Raw genomic sequence first — 13290 nt, 5'->3', positions numbered from 1 at the left:
TTCATATCTTTCTAAAGTTTTGTTTTTCTTATCTGTTTATTTAAGTGTTTTTAATTGAACATTTATATATTTTAATATGATCATTTAATTTTTTTTGCAGTCGAAGGATTTAAACATTCCTATAAATAAAAGTGTTGCTGGTGTTTCTGCTGCTAAAGCTCAATGTAATGTTCCTATAAATAAAGGTGGTGCTGGTGTTAAAAATGATTCTTAAGTTAATCCAAGAGTACTAGTGCGTCTACAAAATCTCAAACTATATATTTTGTTCCACCCGTAGTTCTTGGCATTGTTCAAACTTCAACTCAAGATTGTTCAAACTTCAATCCAGAAATGTTTAAACCCCATTCTAGAAATGTTCAATCAACAAATGTTTAAGTTATTCCTCCCACGGTTCCAATAAATGATCAAGGTGCTCTTGTTCAAAGTTCTTCAAGTATTAAAGACATAAGAATTTGTTTCTATATAGTACCTTTTTTAGTATATTGTTTTTTTAAAATTCAACATATGTAAATGATTATTTATCAATTTGAAAATGAACAAAAGTAAAGAACCAACAACCAATTTATAAAACCTTAAAAATATATATATTTTTTCATACAAATAAAGATTAAAATGAAATATCAAGTACAACAATTTTTGTAACAAATAAAATCTATAAGTCTATTTTCCTCAAAAAAAATAACATCTATAAAACTATATATAAGATATGATCATATACACATTCATAAATGAACATATACACATTCATAAATGAACATATAACATGTACTATTCCTTCGCAAACTTCGTTGTTTATCTTCTATTTAACCTATATTTAGTGTTTTTCTTCAAATAGCATCAGTTCCGCATCCTTGCTTCCTAATTTAGTCCACCTGTCGAACAAAATGAATTAACAAATGTTAATTATTATATACACTACTTTATAAATGAACAATATATCTTACATTATTGAACATTTATCACTTTTACACTATTTGGTTTCAAATCACAAATCTAACTCTCATTAAGTTTAGTAGTGAAGGTTTCTATATGCTTCATAATGTATACTCAGCAGTTTGTATAATCAGCGTTGTTAAGCCATTTTATCTTCTCCAAAACAACTACATATTCTTCAATTCCATGTGCAAATTTATATCAAATGTGTAACTTTGGACATCACTACAATATAGCTAGATTGGTTGTAAGATATTAGTTTTAATGCATACAAATGAACATTATCAATATTATACATGAGCATAATGTATAAAAGAAATGAACATTCGTTATTTAGGCATATAAATATATATGTAAACTGAAATGAACCAATATTAACATATTTTTTTAAAATGAACATTACTTTATATGTAAATGAACATTATGAATTTTATAAATGATCAAAAGATTTGATAATATGAATAAGTCAGTTTCTCAACTCAAATGAATGATTATTTATGCATTTCATAAATGTGCATAACGTATCATAAAAATGAACATTTTTTATTTAGGCATATAAAGTCAAATAAAAACTCAAATAAATTCAAATATACAAATGAACATTTATAATTCTATATATGTTCATATATTAACTCGGAATCGTAGAAATGTTAACATCTATACCATAAGACTTTTTAATATCTTTTAAAAATTCTAGATCTACAACTTGAGACTTTTGTTCGCTGTTTTTTTTTTTAAAAAATTTTCTACTCTTGTTTAAATAGGTTTTTGAAATAATACTTACGTTTCTTCAGAATCTGCCTTGTTGTGTTCAACGAACAGGATTCTTCTCTGAATCATCATTCTCTTTATCTCTCTACTTCGAAACATATTTTTCGGTTCTACAAAAACAACACAAAACATAGTAGATTTTAATGATTTTTGCATAAAATAGTTCTAATCAAGTTAGATTATGTTTCTGAACATGTAATTTCAAAATGAAATACGTAGTAGAAAAAATAGGGTTCTACAAAAAATTGTAGTAAAATTACTTACTCTTTCTGTGAATGTTGTTGCGATTGTTGAATTTCTTCGCAAATGTAGATATTTGAAGCAATTTAGCAGTATTTTGAAGCAATTTTGGTTCATATTTTCTGGTTTTGATGAGAGAGAAAATCTAGAGAAATGAAGAAGAAGGTTTTAGAGAGAATGGTGGGTAGTTACCGCAGGTTAGTGGGTTATGGGATGTGTGTAACATGATAAACGCATCGTTTAGAAGGGGGGTGTAGGTATCCCTACCTACACTAGGGTCTAGTGTATACCAATTATGCACCTAAGACCAATTGGGTTTGGGAAATGGATTTTATGTTTTTTTTAGCCCGGCTCAAAATTGGCCCGAAAAGCCCGCATGGCCCGACTAGTTTGGGCGGGTTTGGGCACACGTTTTTCGGCCCGAAGCTCGGCCCGGCCCAAGAAATGGGCAAATTATTTTGTCTTCGTCCCGGCCCGCCCATTGATCACCTCTAATGTATATAACACTTTGGTTTTTGACACTATTTTACAACATTCGTTTTGAATTTTTTGACATCTTTGTGAGTCGTGACATATAAGCTAAAATCTTAAGAGTCTTTCTTTTGGCCAAATTTCATGAAGTTTGTTACAGTACGTATTTACTTTGTATGGAGTAAAGTAATTCCAGTAATTATTGTTTGGGTCCAATTATGCTAATTGGGCCTGGTCATTAAATGATTCAATCTTTTCCAAGGTCAAGGCCCAAGCCTCCATTTTGCCAAGTCAATATAAAGTCAGCGGCCCAAATTGTCATTGTCAGCCCATGATTAAGTCTAGCCCATTCATTCTCCTTGCCAAGCTAAGGTATAAAAGCCTTCAATTACATCATTTATCATTCATTCACATTTGAGCCTCAAGCATTAATTCTCTTGCATATCTTTCTCTATCTAAACACCATTTGACTTCGCATCGGAGGGGCTTTCCTCGAAACCACCCCCGAGGCCAGTTTACGTGTATTTGCTGTGCAGGAAACCTTCGGCCCAGCATCATTTGGACCGGATTAGTCTTCATCCACTTCATTGGACCTTCGGCAAGGTCCCATTGTTTTCACCTGAAACAATTTGGCGTCGTCTGTGGGGAAGACTTTCAAAAAAATCTTTAAGCCAATCAAAATCATCTTACCAAAATCTTAATATCAATGGATAAGAATCGCAAGAACAAGCGAGTAAGTCAAGGAGCGGGTGAAAGGCCTACGGACTCTCCTACTCCTACACCATCACCTTCTCCGGACTGGAACTCTTCTAAGGGTGCCAGTTCGGAAGAAGCATATCGGGAGGATTCCCTATCTCCCGTAATTCATCAATATCATCATAGGCCGAGTCCACCTCGGTCTAACAACAAAAGTAAGTCCGATCATAGGACTCAATCAGTGCCTCAAAGCAGACCTTTGAGCAACCACTCTCGCTCTCACACTCAGCCGAGGACCCCTTTAATGGGGCCTAGCTCGGAGGAGGTAGCGAGAGCGCTGGCGGTGCTCATGGAAGCGATGAAGGCACATAACATGCCTCCTCCTCGTGACCGAACTCCTCCGCATACCAGGCATCAATAGAGAAAGCTCGGCCAGGATGGGGAGAAACCTCCCTTCTTCAGGGAGCTGGAAGAGTGGGAAGAGGACACTTGGAGAACTGAGAAAGAAAGGAAAAATAACCCCCACTTCTTCAAAGGATCCTCTACCTCTCGGCCAGAAACTCACAAAAGCAGCAGCTCTGCCTCTTGGCCAGAGACTGTTTGCCGAAGTGCTCTCGTCCGGCTCGGCGGCAAGGAGCGGAGTGTGCATAGCCGCCTCTCATTCCCTGTAGCCGAGGCCCGAACCTCCCAGCCAGGGACGAAAACCACTCTTACCTCTCTAAGAGGGCAGAGCGCAGTCTCTTCAGCCAAGAGCAAGGGCAAGGCCGTGATGCTTCCTACCAGTTCTCCATCCGAGCAATGGATTCTGGAAGAGCATGTGCCGACGGTTAAAATCCCGTCGCACATTACATATGATGGAACTTCGGATCCGAAGGACCATATTGCCTCTTACGAGGGCACATGCATCTTTGCCCCAGGTCCGAAGCGACCTGGTGCAAAAAATTTCCCACTACTCTCAAGGGGGTCGTGCAAGCGTGGATCTCCAAGGGAGTGAAGGAAGGCTCTATAACAGGGTGGGACGACCTGTCCACCAAGTTCAAGAGAAAATTCTACATGGCAAACCGCCGAGAGAAAACCACTACAGAGCTCATGGGCCTGTAGCAAGGGAGACCGAGAGTCTCCGGGACTACCTGACTCGTTTCAGCAACGAGTCATCCAGCATTTCTCGGCTGGATCAAGGGCTAGCCGTCTTTGCAATGCAGAACGGCCTTCAGCCAGGAAAGTTCCTTGACTTCATGGTCATGCATCCCCCGCAGACCTTGGAGGAAGCTTTGAACGCTTCGGATAAATTCATCCGAGCTGAAGAGTGGAACAAAACAAAATCCCAACCCCAATCTGGGAGTGGGAAACAAAAACAATCGTCTGAAGGCCAAGGACAGAAGACGAAGGGTAAGGCGAAAGCCTCTGAACAATCTTCGGCCAATGAGCCGAAGAAGGAAATGCTTTTCCTTTCACAGGCAGATATGAATCTTATACTCCGCTGGCCCTCCCTCGCGCTAAGATTTATAGCGTGACGAAGGAAGAGTAGTGTTATAGGAAGCCGAGACCGCTCCCTGAGTGGTATTAGCGCAAAAATAAAAATTAGTGGTGTGAGTTCCATGAATCACCGGGACACAACACTGAAGAGTGTATCTAGCCGAAGGACCAAATTGAGGATATGGTCCGGAAGGGATACTTGAAAAAATACATCGCGGATCACCGCGAGAAAAAAAGAGGCTGAGAAGTCCGAAAAGGACTCTCGGCAAGAACTCGATTTCCTCCGAAAGAACAGCAAAAATGCGGAAGGAAAATTTCCTCCAATCCATGTTATCTCGGGAGGAATATGTTCTCGGAGGGAGCACAAGCGTCACCTTAGGGCTCTGACCCATCAGGTGAATAACGTAAGCATTCAGCCGCCCCATTCACCGGTGCCGAACATGACGTTCACATCCGCTGAAATGTCGGGGGGTGACGTACCTTCATGAGGACCCCCGTTGGTGATCATCGCCACGGTGGCCAACCACGACGTCAGCAAGGTTCTTGTTGATGGTGGAAGCGGAGCAAACATTTTGTTCCGAAAGGCCTACAACCAAATTAAACTGAAGCCCAAGCACCTCACGCCGGTACCTTACCCGGTATCCGGATTTAATGGGGCTTCAACTTATCCAGATGGGAAAGTAACACTTCCTGTCACCATCGGCTGTGACGAAGCAGCTAGGAACGTCATGACCGAATTTCTAGTCATTGATGCTCCTTCAGTATACAATGTGATCATGGGGAGACCCATAATTCACGAAATTCAAGGGGTAGTCTCGACATACCACCAGCTCATGATCTATGTTTCGGATGCTGACTATCCCGAAAGAATCGAGGGCAGCCAAAAGGAGGCCCGAAGGTGCAACTACCTCAATTCGTCCAATAGTCGTGCAGAAGACGACGATGAGGATGAGGAGGAGAAAGAAAGGCATCCAAGCAGGAAGAAGCCGAAAGGCCTAAGTGCTTCGGCTCAAGGAGACCTGGCCAAAGAAAAAGGGCCAGGAAAAGAAAAGGCTAGCTCATCATCTGAGCCGAAAGACTCAGAGAGCCAGCCGAAAAAGAAAAAGTCTGGAACCCCTGCTAAGATAGACAACAGGCCAGAAAGCGAAGAGTCCAGCCCCACAGCAATGGAGCTGGACCAACAGACCGAAACGGTCGAGTTGACCGAGGGAGACGCTGAAAAATGTGTTACAATCGGTTGGATCTTGATCCGAAAGTCCGCGTTGAGCTTATCTAACTCCTTCGGGACAACCGAGATGTGTTTGCTTTCTCGGCAGCTGATATGCCCGAGATAAGTCCAAACCTCATCTCTCATAAGCTTAACGTCGACCCAACTTGTCGGCCAGTTAAGCAAAAGAAGCGGAATTACTCCGCAAATAAGAACCGAGACATCACAGCCGAGGTCAAAAAGTTGCTGGATGCAGGCTTCATCGAACCCTGTCAGTATCCAGAATGGTTGGCTAATGTGGTGATGGTTCAGAAGGAAAATGACACCTGGAGAATGTGCGTTGACTTCACGTACCTAAATAAGGCATGTCAGAAGGATTTCTATCCCTTGCCGAGGATCGATCAGCTTGTCGATTCGACAAGCGGCCATGCTTTGCTTAGTTTCATGGACGCATTTTCTGGGTATCATCATATCTTCATGCACCCCGACGACCGAGAAAAGATGGCATTCGTCACGAACGTCGGGTGTACAATTACAAAATGATGCCCTTCGGATTGAAAAATGCGGGGCAACATAACAAAGGCTGGTGGACCAAGTTTTCGCCAATCAAAAAGGCCGAAACATGGAAGTCTATGTCGACGATTCCATCGTCAAAAGCAAAAAAGACGAAGACCATGTTAAGGACCTGGCGGAAACTTTCGCCACTTTAAGAAAGCACCAGATGAAGCTGAATCCGAAGAAGTGTGTCTTCGGCGTGATGTCAGGGAAATTCCTTGGGTTCATGGTCAGCAAAAGAGGGATTGATGCCAATCCCGCTAAGGTGCAAGCAACGCTCGATCTTCCCAAGCCGAAAACAAAGAGGGATGTTCAGCGGCTCACCGGTAGAATGGCAGCCCTCTCGAGGTTCATCTCCAGGGCCTCGGACAAGGGGTTACCTTTCTTCAAAGCCCTGAAACTCCTGAAAACAAAAGAGCTCGTTTGGGAGGACGAGCAAAGGGAAGCCTTCAAGCAGCTTCGGGAGCATCTAGCTCAACTTCCGACACTGGCTTGCCTAGTAGAGGGAGAGTCCTTGTACTTGTATATGGCTGTCAGCCCGGCCACCATCAGTGCAGTGCTGCTGAGGGAAGAAAATAAAGTTCAGTAGCCGATCTACTTCGTCAGCCACACTCTGACGGATGCCGAGACCTGCTACCCCTTACTCGAAAAAGTTGCTTATGCAGTGGTGGTAGCTGCTCGGAAGTTAAGACCCTATTTCGATTGCCATCAGATAGTGGTCCTAACTGATCAGCCGCTGGAAAAAGTTCTCGGCAAAGTTGAAAAATCTGGTAGGCTGGCCAAATGGGCTTTTGAGCTCACGGAATTCAGCATCAGCTACCAGCCGAGAGCGGCAATAAAGGCCCAAGCTTTGGCGGACTTCCTGGCTGAATGCTCGTACCAGGAGACGCTAGATGATGAAAAGAAAACCTGGATCGTTTTCACAGATGGATCCTCCACCGTACATGGTTCGGGGGTGGGGGTGGTTATAACCTCTCCTGAAGGCAAGTCCTTCGAGTATGCACTAAAATTTTCATTCAAAGCTTCGAACAACGAAGCCGAATATGAGGCGGCAATCGCTGGCCTAGAATTGTGCATCTCGTTGGAAGCCGAACATGTTTGTCTGAAGACAGACTCTCAGCTAGTTGCATGTCAGATTGGTGGAAGTTACGAGGCAAAGAGCCCTCGATGATAGCCTATCTTTCCAAGATCAAGTCAGTTATTGCAAAGCTGAGAACTTTTGAAGTTCAGCTGTAGGCGTCGTTTGAAGTGCACCTACATTAAAGCATGTGTGAATATGCTTGGCACTCATAGGAAGTGGGAATTGATATAAGACAATTAGGGACAAGGAAAGTAGGGAGCCGCCAACAAGTTTTTAAGGAACTTGTATACCGTTCACGGATCATAAAAGGCAACCACGATAAGGGACAACGATAGGGAACAACGATTGACCCGTGAAGGTTACACCCCATTCATAATCCATGAGATTACTAACTCCATATGGTTCGCAACCACGAAAGGAGGATCGGGGATGATGGTACGAAGTGAGTCATGGAGTCACATTCGCCCGTATTGGCCTCTACTCGATTGTTATAGTGAAAAGTGATTCCTGCGATCTCAAAGGCATACAAACAAAGATTCAATTTGCTCCAAACTATTATTAGGCTAAATTGGTTTAATATTAATGCAACACATTATTCTAAAATATTTTTGATCACTTGAATTAACAACAAGATTAAAAAGGAGCCTAAACCGATTGTCCAAATTATATTATTAGGCGTGATTTTCAACTACATATTCCCTTTAACATGCAATATGGTGATCATAATAACAATAGAATAAACATTAATATTGGAAGCAATTTAACCATAATTCCAACAATATAAAATCGTTAGAAAAATAATAGAAATAAAAGGAACATAATTCTTACTTTGATTCTGTTTGTTTGCAACTACAAAATAATAAACGAATTAGTAACTTCAAGGAAATAATAAAACAACAATTAAAATTAAATTAAATAAAGTATAGTTGATTTGGGGCCAAACCCTCAAACATTTCTACCTTTCACGCCTTGGCTTAAGGACAGAACCACGAGGAAAGTATGGACTCCTTGGAGTACTTGAAGAAGGAATTTTTGAAAAAAGAAGGGTAGGCTCGTGTTTAGGATAAGCATAGAAGAGAGAAAAATAGAGAATTAATTCGTGCCCCGTACATAAAAAATGAGGGGGTATTTATAGAGAAAATGTGCTGAGGGAGCACACGGAACCCTAAAATGATAAAAACCCTAAAAAAGTATCCCGCGACACGGCAAACTGTACCGTGACACGGGAAATCCCATCGTCAGATGGGAAACATTCCCGTGACACGGTGCATTTTTAGTGTGACGCGGGAAATTTTTAGTAAACGGGGAAGAAAACGCGTTAAGGGTTTACGCGGAAAAGACACGTAAATTCCCGTGTCACGGCAGATTTCCCGTGTCATGGGAAATCCCACCGTCAAACGGGAATGATTCCCGTGACACGGTGGGTACCTGCCGTGGCGCGGGAATTCCCAGCCCGCTTTTCCGTCTAAATACATTTTTAACCCTAATTTCGTTCAGCATTTTAAGTGCCGATTGATAATTTCGGGCCTTTTTCTGATTTATTATTATTTGGGATAAAATAAGAAAATAGTTAAATAAAATAAATAAAAGGTTTGGGCCAAAAATAAATAATAAAACAATAAATAAAAAAAGGTTTGGGCTAAAATTAAATAATAAATTTGGGCTGAAATTAAAACTGTGCTTTTACCAAACATCAAGACTAGTCCATGGAGTGTTCAAAAATACAAATTTAATCAAATACGATTTTTTTAAGCACTCTCGGGATTAAATACTGAACCCGACCAATAGTGGCTGTGAAAAGTTGTTCATCATCGGGTTTGGTTTTGGGGAGACATTTTTAGTTGTCTACAGAAGCCCCTACTTGACTGAGTTTGTAGAAACGTCAGTTTTGAAAACGATAGTCAAAGTAGTCAGTAGGGAAGGACAATGATTCAAGACGTTCTGCGATCCTAAATCACTCTGTATACGCTGATACCTGCAGAAAAATGTTAATTCCATAGATAAAAGAGTAAAAGGATATAATACGTATCTGGCACCAGTGTATCGGTGACAAATGAGTTTGGCAGCTTCCTATGCTTGAAGGAATCCACCGGATAACGTTCGTTGAAACGCTTTCCATGCCTGAGGAAAGCCGACTGAGGGACTTGGTAGCTTTCTAAGCCTGAAGAAACCTACCGGATAATACTTTCCATGCCTGAGGAAAGTCGACGTATGAATTTGGTGTCATTCTATGCTTGAACAAATCCACCGATGATGCTTTCCATGCTTGAGGAAAGCCGACAAAGGAATTTGGCGGTTTTCTATACTTGAAGAAAAATCCACCGATAACGCTTTCCATGCTTGAGGAAAGACGACTTGGCGGTTTTCTATACTTGAAGAAAAATCCACCGATAATGCTTTCCAAGCTTGATGAAAGCCGACGACTACTATAATCGCTGAAATTTGCAAGTGTACGATGGTTCGATTATCCCCGAACGTGGGCCGCAGATGATTCACACCTCCAAGTCGATTATCCGACCATATTAGGTGCTTAAAATATCGACAAAATGACTTTAATGCTTCTAGGGACAAAATAGTAATTTTGGTACCCTCCAACCGTCAGTTAGAATTTTCCGCATAATTTTATCGAAAAAATTAACTGTCCTATTTGTGCGGAAATCGTGCAATTTTGGTCAAAATGCTAGGAATATTCGCAAATAGCTATGCAGGGCAGGCGCAAAACCACCGTGTCACGAAAAGAATTCCCGTGACACGGCACGGGTCCCCGTCACATGGAGCAAATTCCCGTGACGCGGGAAGTGTGTTGGCTGAAAACCAGTCAATTGGCATCTTTGACCAGTCAAACCACGTGTGCCACGCCAATATATTACCGTTACATGTTAAGGGGATCCGTTGCACGGGAAACGGGATGTAACGGGATGCTTTTTTTGGCTTTAAATTCTAGCCGCTTCTGCCATTTTTTTGCCATTTCCGCACTCCCCATCTCCATTTTCTTTTTTCTTCAGCTCAAACTACCGAGCCACGAATAGATCTTACCGGCGCTCGGAGCTATTTCCCGTCAGACGGAGATCCCCCCCGTGTCACGGCAATTCTGCGTTTTCCCCCTTTTTTTTATTTTTTATTTTTTTTTTGCTGCTGCTTGCTGCTATTCATTGCTGCTTACTGCCGTGCTGCTGTTGCTGTATATCGGAGCTCCGACGACCCCTGTAATTGCCGTGACACGGGATTTATCCCCGTGACACGTCATCTGTTCTCCGAGTCGCGGCGTAGCTTGACCGTGTCGCGGCGGTTGTTCTGGTCTTCACGGTTTTTTGAGCTTTTGGAGCTCAAGTCTTCATCAATCCTGCTCTAATTTTTTGCTACTTTCCTCAATTTTGATTCTCTACAAGGATCTATGTAAGTTTCCCTTGATTTTGCCTCGAATTTGCTTCAAATGAGTAATCTTCATGAAAAACCCTTAAAAATCAATTTGGGGAATTTTTTGGATTTTGAGGTTTATGTTGAAATTCTTGCTATGAATTTACTTGCATATGTATGTATGCGTGTTTGTGAGCGATTTGAGACAAAAATTGCATGATTTGGTGATGAATTGAGCAAAATCACCATTTTTGATACTACTTGTGGTAAATGGTGTTCTTGTTGTTCATGTTGTTCTTTTTGCACTTGGAATGATGACATGTTGGTTGTAGATCTTGTAAAATAAGCTATGATGTGTCGATCTATTGTTTTTTGTGCAACTTTGAGACATGTTTTTGTATTGTGTATGTACTTACATTGTCATGGAGAACATAGTATCATGCAATTAGGAAGAACATAGTATTAGTTCGTCATGGAGAAACTAAATACTATAAATAATTCCATTATTTTGCCAATTTTTTAGCCTTGAGGTAAAAATTTAGCGTATAATGCGATAAACAACTAAATAACTTAGGAAGTGATGCTAAGCATTTAGATTTTTTATTAAAAATGCAACTCGAACTAAATGTCTTAGGAAATGATGCTAAGCATTTAGATTTTTATTTTTATAATAGCATGCCTAGGCGACGGGATCGCAATCTTTCCACCCATGGCTGGCGTTAGGCTTTTCGGGAGGACACTGCCACGATTCCCGAGGGTATGGACGACGACGTCTTAGAGTCTGAGCCTCGGGCTTCTACAAGTAGAGGTAGGTGGGTTCCACCTCTGTGGACTCCTGACCAGTTGGTTTTCTGTCGTGAGAACCACGTTTTTCATTGCCCACTTGCCGGCATAGTTGACGGCACGCTTTGCCACCACGGTTCTGGAGCCGGAGATTTGATTCCTCGACTTCACCAGATTATCACGGTTCTGGTTTAGTGGAATTTTATTCGGCGGTCGTAGGGTTTCGCAGCCCCCGGGGTTGCGGTGCGACATTTGTTTGCGCATTGTTGGAGTATTTTTGGGATACTACCACCTTTTTCACCTTTCACTGCGCTTCGGTTCTAGCTCGTGGTTTTGACATGGAGGAGACATCGCCTGAGCAGCGAGTGCGGATCTTCATTCTGATTCTGATCTCCATGACTCTTTCTCCTGATAGGAGTTCATGTGCACTCCTTTGCTACTTCCCTTCTTTAGTCAGGATCAGTGAGATAGGATCCTTTACCTGGGCCAGACTCGGATACGCCGACCTTCTCTTGTCGTTGCGTCATGGCTGTAGGCAGCTGAACAACAGGTCTCCCGTCATTGTCTACGGTCTATGGAGAGTCGTAGAGGTGATGATCCTTTCCTCTTCTTGTTTTATTTTAATTTGTTCGACTCATGTGCTCAAAGATTACTTTTCATTGCAGCTATGGTTCTACGAGTACTTCCCAGGATTGGCTCCTTGACGGCGTCGTGGAGCGGTTCATGACTTCCCTGTCGAGGCTAGCTGGCGTGACCGAGGAGAGTCACGGGTGGAGTCTGTCTCTACGCTGCGCGGGCTGCTACGCCGAGACACCTCTTCTGTTAGCGTAAGAATTAGTTTTGTTGCCTATTATTTTCTCTCTGACGTTATTTCCGGTGTTTCATGCCAACTTTTTATGGTTTTCAGGTTGCCATTGATGTCTAGTATCGTCCTTGGGCCGGGATGACTAATCTTCCCGAGGCCTTGCATCTTTCAGCGCACCGCACCGTTTTGGTTGGTACCGGACGCTTTGTTTGGTATTTGGGGGAGCGTGTCGTTCGTCAGCATAATGGTGATCGCTTTGTGGTGCCCTCATTTCCACCGGAGTCGATGCTGGACTCGCGCTTGCTTAGGGAGTTGATAAACAGGGAGAGCGCTACACTTTTCCTTGGCAGGAGCTTGTGCCCATGGAGGGTGATTATGCGCAGGACTTACTTCCCTCTTTGGCTCCTCCACCCCGCCTTCCTGAGGTATGATTTCTTTTGAGGATTTTTGTCACTAGTCTCTGTTTAAATAGTCGAATAACTTGATTATTCGATCGTATTTTCAAACGACTGTTCGCCCCGTGGGGAGGATTGAGATTCCGCCTCAATCTGTCCGTTATCTAGGGCCGATTGGTATTACCGAGGACCATATTGCTGACGCGCCAGAGGGTTTCAGACAGGCGCAGGAGTCACTACCTGAGGTTTTTGAGCTGGTAAGTTTTTGATGCATTATTTATCCTTTTAACACCGCTTTTACTGATTTTTCTTTGTTTTTTTCTCAGCCTAACCGCCCGGAGATGATGGGACTCATGAAGCTGGTTGACGCTCTGAAGTACTGCATCATCAAGCTTTGGCGTGGTGCGAGTTGTCGGAGCAGTTCTAGCGATGTTCTTGAGGTATGCTCATTTTTTTTCCACTTTTACCATTTGTTTTATTTTGCATTGTTGACGCCTTTTGATTTTGTATCTTTCAGGAG

The sequence above is a fragment of the Chenopodium quinoa genome, unplaced genomic scaffold, assembly GCF_001683475.1.
Source record: "Chenopodium quinoa cultivar QQ74 unplaced genomic scaffold, ASM168347v1, whole genome shotgun sequence".
NCBI lineage: Eukaryota > Viridiplantae > Streptophyta > Magnoliopsida > Caryophyllales > Amaranthaceae > Chenopodium > Chenopodium quinoa.
This window is presented reverse-complemented; position numbering follows the sequence as displayed.